A 16,153-nucleotide genomic window follows, 5' to 3' on the forward strand; every position below is an offset into this window, starting at 1 on the left:
AAAACACGCCTTTCGCCAGAGTCTGATGTGATCTGATCAGTTGTTTCATTTCACTTGATTTGATTTGATTTATTTTTGTCACATGTTTTCGCCTTCAGTGAAAATTATTGCTTCTTGCGCGCTCGACAGATAAAACATTCCGTTCACAGGGAAGGAAAGGAGAGAGTGCAGAATGTAGTGTTGCCGTCATAGATAGAGTGGAGAGAAAGATCAAATTAATGCAAGATAAGTCCATTCAGAAGTCTGATCGCCGCAGGGAAGAAGCTGTTCTTGAGTCGGTTGGTACGTGACCTCTGGCTTTGGTATCTTTTTCCCGACGGAAGAAGGTGGAAGAGAGTATGTCCGTGGTGCGTGGGGTCCTTAATTATGCTGGCTGTTTTGCCGAGGCAGCGGGGAGTGTCGACAGAGTCAATTGATGGGAGGCTGGTTTGCGTGATGGATTGGGCTACATTTATAACATTTTGTATTTCCTTGCGGTATTAGGCAGAGCAGGATCCATACCAAACTGTGATAGACTCAGGAAGAATGCTTCTTTGGTGCATCTGTAAACGCTGGTGAGAATCATAGCTGACATACCAAATTTCTTTTGGGAATGAAATTCCTTTGTTTTGGGCATGGAAAGTAGCTTGCCTGGCTGGGAATCGAACACAGGCCACGGCGGTGAAAAGCGCCGAATCCTTATCACTCGACCATCGGAAAGTGCGTGCAGCCTCACCAGGCTGCAGTATTGCCTTCCAATCGGGCAACACTTCCGCAGTCAAGGCCACTCAGCCTCCGATCTTCGGGTATCTTCATGGCACACGACAAAGCAGAATCGCCGAGCAGAAACTGACAGGCAACTTCCACATGCATGAAGAAAGCCTCAACCGGGATCCTGGGTTCAAGCCACAGGACACACAACCCTCACCATACTCTCTGAGTTTGCAAAATCCTTCTAACTCTCCTGATTTGAGAGAATTCACACCTCTTTAACCGGTGATTATCCCTCTCTCCACCCTTGCTGTCTATATCTTTACCTGAAAAGACTCGCATTCTAACCATTGTCCACACTCCAATCTGTAATTATCGTACTATTGTATTTGTGTCTATCGATGCCGTGTTTGTCAACCTCCCTAAACACATCTCCGAAAGCTTGTGATTCCAACTTTACCTTGTGTTGTGAGAATTCTTATTGTGCCCACCTCAGTTCAACGCCGGCGCCTCCACATCAACACGAGTGCGAGCAGATCATCTGTTGAGGAAATAGGAAAATGGATCAGAAGTGTTGGTGTGATGTGTTCCATTATCCGTCCTCACTATTCAGAGCCCTAACCACGCAGTCCAGGTACCTACCAACTATCAACGACATGTATGAAAGGGTAAGGTACATTTTTATCTGCCCTTCTCTGGTCCATTTTATCGAAATGATTTTTAAAATAATCTTTCACTAATTTAAAGCCCAGCATCAGGCCACACCTCAGCCTTGTGATTACAAGAAAAGAAAGATGCAAGCAGTCAAAACTTTACCAGGTCTTTCCTTTGTTCTCAATGACACTACTTTTTATGGGCTGTGGGTGTCACCTGCAGCACCAACATTTGTTGCCCTTCCCTAATTGCCCTTCAACTGAGAGTGGCTTACTCGGTCATTTCAGAGGGCAGGTAAGAGTCACCCACATTGCTCTGTGTCTGGAGACACATGTAGGCCACACCTGGTAAGGCGGGCAGACTTCTTTATCGAAAGTGCACTGGTGAACCAGATGAGGTTTTACAACAATCGACGGTAGTTTCGAGGCGCCCATTACTGAAACCAGTTTTCAATTCCACTTTGATCAAATCAGTGAATTTAAATTTCACCAGCTGCCATGGTAGAATTCACTCCATGTCCGCAAATATTAGTGCTGGCCCCTGGATTACCAGCGCAGTCTTTCATCCCTGTAAACAAAAACAGTTCGTTCCGGTCCTTATTAAACCTCTTCCTGAGGAGATTAGAGTTCCCCCCACAGAGTTCTACGAAACCGATTGCTGCAAAGCCTGTTGCTCTATTCTGGAGCATCAATAATATATTAGGATCACACAGGTAAGATTGATTTTTCGGAACTCAAAAAATTAATGATCTGAGAAAATTGAATGAACAGAACAACAAGGGAATACTTTCTGAAAAGGCGCCCTGCAATGTTGGCAATAAATGCAGAACTTTCAGCTGACGAGGCATATCACGGTTTTCCTGAAATACCACCAGAAAATTTCTGCATAAAGCGACGGCGGCAGGACGCAAACCGGCAATCTTCTGATATTATCGTCATCATGATCGCCGAAGTGAAACACCTTATCCATTAGCCCACGGCGTTAGCACACGCATGAAAGCGGCGGGTGCCAGCGCCATGTGAATAACTACTGTGGTGAGATTAACTGTCAGTTCTATTTTTGGATGCTCCGCTGGTTTCCGGATACCAGAAAATTGAAGGGAAATCTCCAACTGCTGTAACCAGCGAAAACTAAAGTCCACTTTTTACATTCTTGGGTGCCTGCCTTTGTGGAGTTTGAAAGCAAAAGAGAAAATGCTGGAAAATCTCAGCTAGTCTGGCAGCGTCTGTAAGGAGAGAAGGAGCTGATGTTTCGAATCCAGGTGACCCTTTGTGTGGAGTTTGCATGTTCTCCCCGTGTCTGCCTGTGTTTCCTTCTGGTGCTCCGGTTTCATCCCAGCTTCAACAATGCAGGTTAGATGGATAGGCCAGAATAAATTGACCCTTAGTGTCAGGGGGATTAGCAGGGTAATTACTTGTGGCTACAGGGTTGGAGAGGGATTCTCTGACGGAGAGTCGGTGCAGAATCACTGGGCAGAATGGCCTCATACAGCACTATAGGGATCCTATATCTCCTACACATCCTGTCTTAAACATTCACTACTGATCCCCAGAATCCCTCTGCTCGCAGCTAATGCAGCAACATCCCCTGTGTACCTTAGTTCAATATGTTATACTCTTTTACACGTCACTTACTGCACCACTCAATCTTCTTTGTTGCAAAGAGAGAAACTTCGAAATCTTCAACCAAACCTTGTATCTAAAATCCCTCATCGCTGGATCTAAAATGGTAAATCTCCTTTTCTCCCTCCCATGGACCCTCACACTCTTCCGAGAATGTGGTTCCCGGGTCTGGGTGCAATCCTAAAACAACTGCAGTTGATCAGAGCTTTATAAAGATTGAGCATAACTTCCCTGTTTTTATACTCAGTATCTCGATTGATGAAGCCAAGGATTCAGTGCACTTTCCGATCGAATCTCTCAAAATCTCCTCTTACGTTCAAAGATCTCTCTGAACCTCAGGTCCCTCTGATCCTGCACACTGATTACTACTGGACCATTCAGAATGCCACTGCGGCAAAGTAGTTGACACAGTGGTTAGCGCTGCTGCCTCACAGTACCAGAGTCCCAGGTTCCATTTCGGCCCCGGGTCACTGCCTGTGTGGAGTTTGCATTTTCTCCCGGGTTGCGTGGGTTTCCTCCGGGTGCACTGGTTTCCTCACACAGCCCAAATATGTGTGGGTTAGGTTGATTGACCACGCTAAATGTCAGAGGGATTGAATGCACAGTGTCAGGGGGATGATCCGGGTAAATGTGTGGGGTTGTGGGAATAGGGCCTGGGTGGGATTACAGTCAGTCCAGACTCAGTGGGCCAAATTCCCTCCTTCTGAACTACAGCGTTTCTATGTTCTGTCGCCGCTCCCCATCCCTTCTGTCAGAAAGCAGCACTGTTACTGATTGTGGGATGAATAATGTGTCTCTGCTACAATATCAGTGAGAGCTAAGACTGCAGCTTCTTTTTCTCCAAACCAAAATTTACAAGGATTTTTGACACTGATGCATTATCTGGCCGAGCAGACTTTGTCTCTGTCTATCCCTCCAACAGAAACTGATAGCCAAGTTCCGAACACATGAGGACGACCTCAACCGGGATGTTGGGTTCATGTCACACTATCTGTGACCCCCACAACTTGCCTGGACTTGCAAAATCTCACTAGCTGTCCTGTCTGGAGACAATGCACATCTCTTTAACCTGTGCTTAATGCCCTCTCCACTCGCATTGCCTGTAGCTTTAAGACTTGATTAGTAGGGATATGGGAGTAGGGCCTGGGTGGGATTGTGGTCGGTGCAGACTCGATGGGCCAAATGGCCTCTTTCTGCACTGTAGGGTTTCTATCTATGAAGCTGTATTAGCATTGATTAGCTTGATTAGCATTCCAATCATTATTCTGTAAATTGAGTTTGTGTCTCTGTATGCCCTGTTTGTGAGCACATCTCCCACTCCACCTGACGAAGGAGCAGCACGCTCCGAAAGCGAGTGGCATTTGCTACCAAATAAACCTGTTGGACTTGAACCTGGTGTTGTGAAACTTCTTACTAAACTTCAGTCTACCAGTGTGTGCTGCCACCTACCGGCCGCAACCTGAACCTGCAACAGAGAGGAAGATATTTCCATGAACTGTCCCTGTTAGAAATCATAGAAATCATAGAAACCCTACAGTGCAGAAGGAGGCCATTCGGCCCATCGAGTCTGCACCGACCACAATCCCACCCAGGCCCTACCCCCACATATTTACCCACTAATCCCTCTAACCTACACATCTCAGGACTCGAAGGGGCAATTTTTTTTTTAACCTGGCCAATCAACCTAACCCGCACATCTTTGGACTGTGGGAGGAAACCGGAGCACCCGGAGGAAACCCATGCAGACACGAGGAGAATGTGCAAACTCCACACAGACAGTGACCCGAGCCGGGAATGTTGCAGAGGCAGATCAAACAGGAATTAATGATTGGATGTCAGCATTAAATCCAATAGAGAATTCAATATTAATGTACTTTCCCATGTAGTCGGTTTAATTTTGAAGTTGTTATAGGCTGGAGCAGTTGACTCGATTAGTTCAGCTGTATTGAAGGGAAATCTAGGTAATGAGAAGATGGAGAATAAAATTCAGAGACAAGCAGATGATGTTACATTAAAGATTTGAGCAGAAGATCGTGCAGAATCATGTACTCAGTGCACCAAAAGGCCCAATTTCAATTCGATATCTTCCGGGTAGAATGAGTACAGATTTGCAAAGTGTCTCAGATGGATTGATAAGGAATATCACACACTTATGTTGTACCGGAGACAGAATGCGTCCAGCACCTGTAGAATCTTAGAATAGATACAAAAGAGAGGAGAGAGACCATTACACCCTTTGTCTGTGTGCTGTCCTGTACAAGAACAACTCATCTCGACCCTTTCCCGGTCATTGTATCAAAAACCTGCAAATCCTTTCTCTTCAGGTGCTAATCCCTTTCCCCTGACAATCCTGATTTGATGCTGCCTCTGCCACACGCTCAGGCAGTGTTTTCCAGGTCCTAAACTCTCAGCACATTAAAAACGATCCTTCTCCAATCTGCCAATGGGAACAGTTTTTCTTCATCTACTCTCCTTGGACAGCACAATCAAACCCACGACTGCTACCGCCCAGAAGGTCAGTGGCAGCAGATACATGGGAACACCAACACCTAGAAATTGTCCTCCAAGGCACTCACCATCCTGGCTTGGAAAAATGTCACTACCTTCACTGTCGCAAAATCCTGGAACAACCTCCCGAAAACTATTAGGTTACGAGCGCTGTGGCGGTACCTACACCTCAGGGACTGCAGCAGTCATTCTCAAGGTCAACTATGGACAACACACTGGTGTTGGGTTAAATAACAATACAGCAATGAATATTTCTCTCGCTACATTAATAGGCAGCAAAAATTCAGAGTGCTGTAGCAGAGTGGCACAGCGGATAGCCCAGAGGTCGATGGATCAAAATCATTTTCTGCTAATTTCTGTTAATACTGATAATAAAATCTCTTGAAATCAACACCAATGCATTTGTGACTTTTACGTGGAGTATATAGACAGACATTTACATTCGCTTCATTTTTTCGTTAAATGCTTCAATCTGCAGCGAATCTCTTGTCTATTCACACAAGCTAGAAATACTATGAAAATGCATCAGCATATATTCGTGATCTAGGTAATGTGTTACAGGGCAGAGGTCCTGAATTTGTGGATAATGTAAAACTTAGAAGTGTTGCGAACTCTGATGAGGATCGTGCAAATCTTCAAAAAGGACATAGATAAGTTGTTCGAATGAATGGAAAAGACGCCGGTGGAATTTAAAGCAGAGAATTGTGAAGAGATTCATTCTGGTGGGAAGATTATAGAGATACAAAATAAAGGGTACAACTATAAATGAGGTGCAGGAGCAGACGGAGCTGGTTGTGCATGTGCATATGTCACTGAACAGGTCAGGACAGGTTACGATACGTTTAATAAGGCATATTTAATTCTACCCTTTATTAACAGGGTCATAGACTACAAGAGCAAGGAGGTTGTGTTCAAATGGTGTAAGACACTAAAACATCCAGCTGCAGTATTGTAGCCTGTTCTGGAAGCCACACTTTAGGAAGAATGCGAAGGCATTGGAGAGAGTGCATAAAAGGTTCATGAGATTGTTTGTGAGACTGAGAAACTTCACTAATGAAATGGATCAAAGACTTTGGAATTGTTCTCCTTGGAGAAGTGAAAATTGAAGGAGATTTAATAGAGGTATTAAATGTCACGAATCGTCTGGATAGAGTGGATAGGGACAAACTGTAACTACTCTTGGAATGATCAAGGATGAGAAAGCAGATGGAACACCATTAGCAAAGGATGGAATAGAAATACAAACAGAACCTTTCTCACACAGTGAATGCTTAATGTGTGGAATGCACTGCCGGAGAGAGTGATGAGGGTAAGTTCAAATGAAGCATTTTAAAAAGAATTAGGCTGTGACATGAAAAAGACAAATGTGCAGGGTTACAGGGAGAAGGTGGAGATGTTAATTTTCTGTCAGAACATTAATAAATTCTCATTCGTCACTCATCACTGAATCGACTATGAACTGTTCTCTTGTTGTTTCTAAACACGGTGAAGTACAGCAATGTTTAACTGACAAAAAAGTTGGTGGGGTAAGTCTAAACGGGAGGTAAAGAAACCAAGTTTGTGTTGAAAAGGAAGTGAAAACAAAAACAAGAATAAACATGAGGGTAAAAACCAAAACCTGCAAAGAAAAATGGAAGCAAAATGGAGCTGTGTTTAATGTCTGAAATTGTTTGACTCGGTGCTGAGTCTGGAAGGCTGTAAAATGTTTCCTTGAGAGATGAGTTTCTGTTCCTGGAAATTACATTAAGCTTCATTGGAACATTGCAGGAGGCTGAATGGAAAGAGCAGTATAAAGCAAGGTAGAAAATTGAAATGACAGGAGACTGTGAAATCTGAGTGATGTTTATGAACTGAACAGAGGTGTTTCACGAAGCAGTCACTGCCTCTGCGACTGGATCCTGAACTTCCGAAATTACAGACCACAATAAGAAAGGATAGACAACAACACCTTCGCCACGATCATCCTCAGCACCGCTGCCCCACAAGGTTGTGTTCTCAGCCCCCGACTATACTCCTTATACACCTATGACTGTGTGGCCAAATTCCCCTCCAATTCTATTTTCAAGTTTGCTGACGACACCACCGTAGTGGGTCGGATCTCAAACAATGATGAGAGAGAGAATCTGGTGAACTGGTGCGGCAACAACAATTTCTTCCTCAATGTCAACAAAATGAGAGATTGTCATCTACTTCAGGAAGCGTAAAGAAGAACATGCGCCTGTCTACATCAACGTCGACGAAGTAGAAAGGGTCGAGAGCTTCAAGTATTTAGGTGTCCAGATCACCAACAACCTGGCCTGGTTCCCCCCATGCCGACACTATAGTTAAGAAAGCCCACCAATGCCTCTACTTTCTCAGAAGACTAAGGAAATTTGGCATGTCAGCTACGACTCTCACCAACTTTTACAGATGCACCAAAGAAAGTATTATTTCTGGTTGTATCTCAGCTTGGTATGGCTCCTGCTCTGCCCAAGACCGCAAGGAACTACAAAAGGTCATAAATGTAGCCCAATCCATCAAGCAAACCAGCCTCCCATCCATTGGCTCTGTCTACACTTCCCGCTGCCTCGGCAAAGCAGCCAGCATAATTAAGGACCGCACGCACCCTGGACCCTTCCATCTTCTTCCATCGGGAAAAAGACACAAAAGCCTGAGGTCACGCACCAACCAACTCAAGAACAGCTTCTTCCCTGCTGACATCAGACTTTTGAATGGACTTGCCTTGCATTAAGTTGATCTTTCTCTACACCCCAGCTATGACTGTAACACTACATTCTGCACTCTCTCGTTTCCTTCTCTATGAACGGTATGTTGTGTCTCTATAGCGCATAAGAAACAATACTTTTCACTGTGTTAATTCTTATGTCAATAATAAATCAAATAATAAATAATACATAAATACTCTGCCCAATATGACAGTGAGCTTTATAAGCAAAATAACATGTTGGAAAAAAGAAATATAGAAATCAATCTTACATGTGTAATTTGAGTTTCGGGATCTGAACAGTGAGGAGAGAATATGGAACTTATCACACCAGCAATTGTAATCCATTTTCCTGTTTCCTCACCAGATGATCTGCTCCCACTGAGTTTGACAGGGATTTCAAGTTTTTCTGTCCCACTTCCTGTTTTTCATTCCCATCCCTTCCCCTCTAAAACTATGGATGTTTTCCCCTTGCCCTTACGGTGACACAGTGGTGCAATGATTAGCATTGCTGCCTGACAGCGCCAGGAACCTGGGTTCGATGGCTGACTTGTGTCTCTGTCTGTTTGAAGTTACTCCGTTCTCCCCATGGCTGCGTGAATTCCTTCTGGGTGCTCCAGTTTCCTCCAACAGTCCGAAAGATGTGCTGGTTAGGTGCATTGGCCATGCTAACCTCTCCCTCAGTGTACTCAAACTCGTGCTGGATTGAAGCGACTGGGGGACTTTCACCATAGCTTCATTGCAGTGTTAATGTCTGCCTACTTGTGACACTAATAAATAAACAAACTTCACTTTACCTTCTTCCCCAATATTCTTCTCATTTAATGCATCATCCTTTGTCATTTCTGCCAACTCTAGATTGTTGCCACCACTAGAATTCCACACCCCTCTGCAGTTCTTTCAATTTTCTGAGTGGAGATTTTCCTCTTTACAGCTTCACCCATTTCCTATCAGTTAAGGCAATTCCACCCCCCCCCACGCCCCCCTCCCCCCCCCCCCCCCCGCGCCCCCCCCCCATCCGATCCAATCTGCTCATAGTAAAACGCCTTGTACATTACTTCCAGATGAAAGGCCAGTTTCGTCTCCCAAATTAATCGTATTTGCTGTTTACCTCATGCTCTGCTCTGGATTGTGGAGACCAAACAAAGATTGTGGAATAACGCTGTGGGATTCCTCCATTCAGTCCAAAATTGTGGCTCCACTTCTGATCAGAATTCTGGTCCACTATCTTTTTAATTCTTCACTTGTTTTCACTCTGATCTCTCTGTCCTTCGTCTTCTCTCGTGTTCCAATGAACCTCAGTGCACAATTCCTCAACGCATTACTTTGACATCTTCACTCGTTCTTTTCCTATTCTTGGTAGTTTTGCACCACCAGTTCCTGCATTTCATCTCTCTTGTACTCTACACAATCACAGACCTTCTATTTTGTCCCTTTTTTTCTGCCGTTATCAATCTGCCATTTTCTTTTGGTCGAGAGGTTCAAATTTTTAGGTGTGCAGATCAACAACAACCTGTCCTGGTCCGTCCAGGCCAACGCTATAACAAAGCCCCCCAACACTTCTATATTCTCAGCAGGCTAAGGAAATTCTGCATGTCCACTACGACGCTCAGCAACTTTTACAGATGCACCATAGAAAGCATTATTTCCTGTTGCATCACAGGCTCCTGCTCTGACCAAGATTGGAAGCAACTACAAAGGGTCATGAACGAAGCCCAGTCCATCACACACACCAGCCTTCCATCCATTGACTCTGTCTACACATCCCGCTGCCTCAGAAAAGCAGCCATCATAATCAAGGAACTCACAAACTCCTGACATACTGTCTTCCACATTCTGTTGGGAAAAAGATGCAAAAGTCTGTGATCACGTATCAACTGACTCAAGAACAGCTTCTTTCTTGCTGCCATCAAACTCTTGAATCGACCTACCTTATATTAAACTGATCTTTTTCTACATCCTGGCCATGACTGGAATACTCCATTCTCATTTCATATTCTATGATTGGTATACGTTGTCTGTATAGCATACAAGAAACAATATTTTTCACAATATACTAATACAGGTAACAATAATAAATCAAACCAAAAATCAAATAAAATCAAATTTAAGGCAGGTGGGTAGCACAATGTTTAGCAGTATTGCCTCAGAGCGTCAGCGACCCGGGTTCAATTCCATCCTAGAGTGACTGTGTACCGTTCACATGTTCTCCCTGTGTCCTCGTGGCTTTCCTTTGAGTGCTCCTGTTTCCCCCCACACTCCAAGGATGGGTGCCTTCGGTTGATTGGCCATGTTATAATTGTCCCTTAGTGTCAGGGGGACAAGCAAGGTAAATACATGGGGTTACGAGGATAGGAACTCGGTGGGTTGTTTTCTGTGCAGGCTTGATGGGCGAAACGGCCTCCTTCTGCAATGCAGGGATTATATGATTCTTCTTTGAAACTGTTGCATTTCGTTGAGTGTGGAATCTCTGTCCCAATTTTGTACATTTCTTGGAATATTATGCACATTTATAGTCTCAGTACTAGTGCATTTACCTTAGCCTCATACCATCAACTCCTTTGTCATTTAGTGTCTCCTGCCCTCAACGATGCTTTGAAACCAGAAGAGAAATATTAACGCTAAATTCAGTAATAGGTATCAAGAAATAATGAATTAATATTCTGACAGCAGCGAAACATTCAGAAATGAATGTTTGAGGCAGGGCAAAATCACTCAAATGCTGTAATTTTTACCTTATGTAGGGTGATATGGACAGAATAAGCGGTAAGTTGAACATGTTAAATTGGAACAGGTGCCAACAGGCAAACACAAACAATCGGAGACACAGAAAGAAACAGATGGAACAACATGTATCTAATACAACCGGAAAGGATGGAAACCTCACTTTATCAATTTATCGTGATTTTGGGAACAAAATTCCATGTTTTAAACCATTAAGAAGGAATGTTGATTTCTGTCCAAATAATGATTAACTATGTCTTTAACGTGGTGCCGTTTCCACTTTGCTGACTCTCTCGTCCTTCTTGGTGGTACATGTCACAAGGAGGACGCTGCTGTCCAAATATGCATGGTGACTTACTGCCGGGTGTCCTGGAGATCAGACACACCGCAGCAAATATCGATAAACTATTTCTGTGAAATCATTGATCGTCTCTGCTTCCACCATCCTCGTAGAGAACTTGATTGATCCATTACTCGGCTCTTCTGGCCGAGTGATGTTGCTGTAGTGGTGACACAGCTGCTTCCCAAGCAGTTGACCCGAGTTCGACTCCCGGCTATCGCATTGTTTTAATTTATTTGGGACGGCACAGTGGTTAGCACTGCTCCCTCACAGCGCCGGAGCCTCAGGTTCGATTCCTGGCTTGGGTCACTGTCTGTGTGGAGTTTGCACCTTCACCTCGTGTCTGCGTGGGTTTCCTCTGGGTGCTCCAGTTTCCTCCAACACTCCAAAGATGTGCAGGTTCGGTGAATCGGTAAATTCCCCCTCAGTGTACCCGAACAGTCGCCGGAATGTGGCGACGAGGAGATCTTCACAGTCATTTCATTGCAGTGTGAATGTAAGCCGATTGTGACAAATAAATAAACTTATCTTATCCACAACCACTTTCACTGTTGCCTCACAGAGCCAGTGACCCGCTTTCAAATCTGTCCGTGATTCACTGTCTGTGTGGAGTTTGCACATTCTTCCAGTGACCCCATGGGTTTCCTCAAAGATGTGCAGCATTGGTGAATTGGCCATGCTAAATTGCCGTATAATGTCCCAGGATGTTTGGGTTAGGGGGAATATCGGGGTATTTACCTGGGGATAGAGTGGGATGCTCTGTCAGAGAGCCGGTACAGACTCAATCGACCGAATGCTTCCTTCTGAAGTGCGATGCCCCTATGCCTTCCATACATTTTAAATCTTCACTGTTCCCAAATCTTTCTGCTTGCTGTTACTGCAACAATTTCCGTCTGAGTACTTTAGTTCAATATTAGGCAATAGGATTCTGTGTGAGATCCTCTCTGGCTAAGTCGAGGGCATCCTGAAACCCAACGAAAAGGGGCCCCCGGCTTCTGAAACGACACCACGAATTTGTTACAGAAACTCAACACCCATGGAGGAGTTGAACCAGGAATACTCCTTGTCCTCTTTTTAGGTCAAACCAAACCAAGTAAACAAACTCAGATTAAATCAGGACAAAGTAAAACGGGCAGCTCCCAAAAAGGAAGGGGAACAGCCCGAACAGAAATCAAAGTACAAAGGAAACTTAAAAACATCAAATTAAAATGTGATTATTAGGGTCAATAATGCACCCCAACCCCTGCGGTGCCCAGCGGGCACGGAAAGCGTCAACCTCGCCCGTGGACAAGCATGCTCCCTCTCCAGGGACACCTGGCCGCGAACGTAGCCGCGGTAGAGGGGAAGACAGTCAGAATGGACGGCCCCCTCGATCGCTCGCTGCCTGGACCGGTAAATGGCGCGTTTCGCCAGGCCCAGGAGAAGGTTCACGAGGAGGTCGCAATCCCGACCCTCCCCTCTCCGCACCGGGTGTCCGTAGATCAGGAGCGTGGGACTGAAGTGCAAACAAAACATCAACAAAAGGTTCTTTAGAAAAACATAAAGGGAGTGAGGAATACTCCTTGTCACAATGGACAATGGCGCTCTACACCAGCATCCCCCGCAATGACGACATTGCTACATTAGCCTCAGTACGCAATACTAACGCCGGCATCTCCACATCTTAGCTCAATATGTTATACACTTTTACACATCTCTTAGAGCCGCACTCAATTGAGTTTGCTTCAACGAGAGGAACTCTGGATTCTCCAACCAAACCTTGCAGCTAAAATCCCTCATCGCTGTGTCCAGTGGAGTAAATCACATTTACACCCTCCCAAGGACCCTGACACACTTCCTAAAATCTCCCCATCTCTTCTGTCAAAATGCAGCACTGTTCCTGAGTGTGGAATTAATCATGTCTCTCTGCGACAATATCAGTGAGAGCTGAGACTGCAATTTCTGTTTCTCCAAGAGAATCTTTCTGTATAAAGCCGGAATTTACAAGGATTTCAGTCACTGATACATTGTCTAGCCGTCGGTGTCTCACTGCTCGAAGTCACTCTGTCTCTGTCTATCACTCGAACCCCTCTCATTAACTCAATATAAAGGCGGGATATTGTTGCTTAGTAACCGAGTGCACACAATCTGCATCTTCATCAGATCAAATAGAATTCAGCTTGTGAACAACATCAACATTTCAACCAGTTCTGGGTTAACCTCGGCACAGCTCTGATTGGAGACAGCCCCCTGAATCTCGGGAGCAGACACTGAGCATTACCGTCCTCAGAGACTTTAACAGTTACTGAACAGGGAAACTCCAACTAATCCCGGAGAATCCACAGCGCAGAGCGAGAGGAGAGGAAAGCCTGTCATGGGAGCTCTCAATCTGAGACACAGATTGGCCTGACAATGTGCAGATGTGAACCTACTCCTTCCATTCCCAAACTGTTATAATCAGGAACACAGAACGCCCAGTAATGACCAGCTTGTTGCAATGTGTTTGAATGAACACGATGTCATATCATCGATGCAGCATTTTGAAATTCTCATTCATTCACTATGTTCTGATGAAATGTATTTCTCATGCTCTGTGTGTCATTGCATAAGAATCTTCCTCTGACATGCCCTTGTGCCCCTGATGCTGATTTAAAAAAAATTCTGTTCATGCTATTTTCCTCATGGAACCATAGAAAGGACCAAAGAAAGGTAACAGCCACACAAGGAACCCATTCGGCCTAGCTTGTCCATGCCAGTCCGGGGATACTAAGGTGTTATTTCCAAGTTCACCCAGCTGCACCCGGCCCGGAAACATGCAGCTGAAAGCATGATGGAGATCCAAAACCTTCATACCAAACATTCACTGGGATTTGCGGCTCTGTGAAGCAGCCGACGTAAACACTTCCAATCATAATCGCTGTGAGCAAGGTTCGAACCTGCGTGGGGAAACCCTATTGGATTCCACCTCAGTAACGTTCATATTAACTTCCTTAGACACCAGGATTGTGCAGAGCACAGTGTGTGAGGTAAAATTTGTTCCTGTCCTTTGTATCTTTGTCTCTGACTGAGAACTCGTTTATTAGATCAGAGACTGGTTTTTCTATTTCAATAATTTTTCGTTAGAAACGAATTACATCCGAATAAAAACTGAAAAAGAGAAATCTCCATTTTATTTCATGACTGTCAAATGTTGCGTTTGCCCTGTTTCTGTCCACTCGGTTTAAAATACAAGATACCGCGGATAAGGTTCTAAATAAATTACCAATTCGATGGTCGTGAATCGAACCCGGGTCAACTCTTTCGGAAAAGCAGCGAGACTCACCACTATACCATCATCACTCAATTTGCCTAAACAGCCCTTATTTTCATTAGTTATAATTCCAGAACTACCTTAGTTGCTGATTTCATCAGGCTCCAGGTGTGCCCATTGCACAGTTTATAAACTAAACTTGGCTTGTCTCATTTTTCAGGACGGCTGCCACCTGTTTACTACTGTTTCGGACTGAGAACTCATTGCTTAGCTTTGAGGCCTGCTCTTTGATTTAAACCAAGTTTCCACTGACAGCAACTTCAAACTAAATTTTACCTTGGACACAGATGGATATTTCTGAGGTCAAAACACTGAATGTTTTCAAAGCAGTGAGATATAGCACTTGAGGCAAACTGGAGCAAAGGATATGTGGGTACAATGTGGGACCAGACGATTGAGTTAGATGATCAGCCATGATCATAATGAAAGGCGGAGCAGGCTCGAAGGGCCGAATGGCCTCCTCCAGCTGCGATGTTACGTTTATGTGGGGTTTTTTTTCACTGTATCTGTTAATTTGCAGAAAGTTCAGCTCTGACAGTGAATCTGGTTTCCTCCAGGCCCAATCGGAGGGTGGTCAGAAACTGTCTGTCACTGTCAGGAACTCCATTATCACCGAGTCTGTGATGATCATTTAACTGGCTGTTACTGGTTGTTGTGGTTGTGATTTACTGTTACCTGTCAGTGCAAGAGCAACAAATAAAACTATACAAACACTTATTTGGAGAAAGGGCACTGGGAGTATTTGCATAATGGATGTCTGGTTCTGTTCAGTTTGACGGCAGTCACGTCTGATGCACTTTGATTCTTGTCTTTTTCCCCCCACGATGCCCTTTCCCCAGCGCGACGTGTCGTGTTTATTTGCTCGTTTGCTTAAATGTTGAACTGGAATTGGCCGATTATTTCAGCAAGATGCACTTTCTACTCTGAACACTCTTTGTTGCAGTATGAGCGCTGCAGCTGCGGATCTATGGCATAAAGAATGGCATGTAGGACTTCTCGTCATTGTTTTATTTAATTTGATTTGATTTGTTATTGTCACATGTATTAGTATACAGTGAAAAAGTATTTTTTCTTGTGCACTATAGAGACAAAGCATACCGTTCATAGAGAAGGAAAGAAGAGGCTGCAGAATGTAGTGTTACAATCATAGCTAAGGTGTCGAGAAAGTTCAACGTAATGCAAGGGAGGTCCATTCAGAGGTCTGATGGCAGTAGGGCAGAAGCTGTTCTTGAGTCGATTGGTAGGTGACCCCAGACTGATGTATCTTTTTCCCGATGGAAGAATGTGGAAGAGAGAATGTTGTCTGGTGGGACATTCAAAAGTTGTGGGTCAGAATCTCATCGAAGTCGGCTTTTTAGGTAAAGTTTGAAGAAATCAGGAACTGGTGTATCAGTGCTCTCAGAGAAGTGAAACTGCCGCCTGGAACTTCATGAGAATGTCTACAGCGCAGAAGGAAAACATTTGGTCCCTCGGGCCTGCACCGACAACAATCCCAGCCAGCCTGTAACTTCGTAAGCCCACATATTTACCGTGCTAATCCCCCTGACACTGAGGGACTATTTAGCATGGCCAATCCCGCTAAGACGGCGCTAATTTTCATGGCTGAGCTGCCTATTCTGGAC

General features: G+C 44.5%; 2 protein-coding genes across 2 annotated transcripts in view; one reads left to right on the forward strand and one right to left on the reverse strand.

The window, feature by feature from the left end:
* The window catches only part of LOC144482316 (uncharacterized), a 233,002-nt gene that overhangs the window by 176,404 nt on the left and 40,445 nt on the right, over positions 1 to 16,153 (reverse strand). The gene's annotated exons all lie outside the window — the stretch shown is intronic.
* Positions 1 to 16,153, forward strand: part of LOC144482317 (uncharacterized) — a 474,174-nt gene that overhangs the window by 120,473 nt on the left and 337,548 nt on the right. The window lies entirely within an intron of this gene.

The sequence above is a fragment of the Mustelus asterias genome, unplaced genomic scaffold (genome assembly GCF_964213995.1).
Source record: "Mustelus asterias unplaced genomic scaffold, sMusAst1.hap1.1 HAP1_SCAFFOLD_35, whole genome shotgun sequence".
NCBI classification, from domain to species: Eukaryota; Metazoa; Chordata; class Chondrichthyes; order Carcharhiniformes; family Triakidae; genus Mustelus; species Mustelus asterias.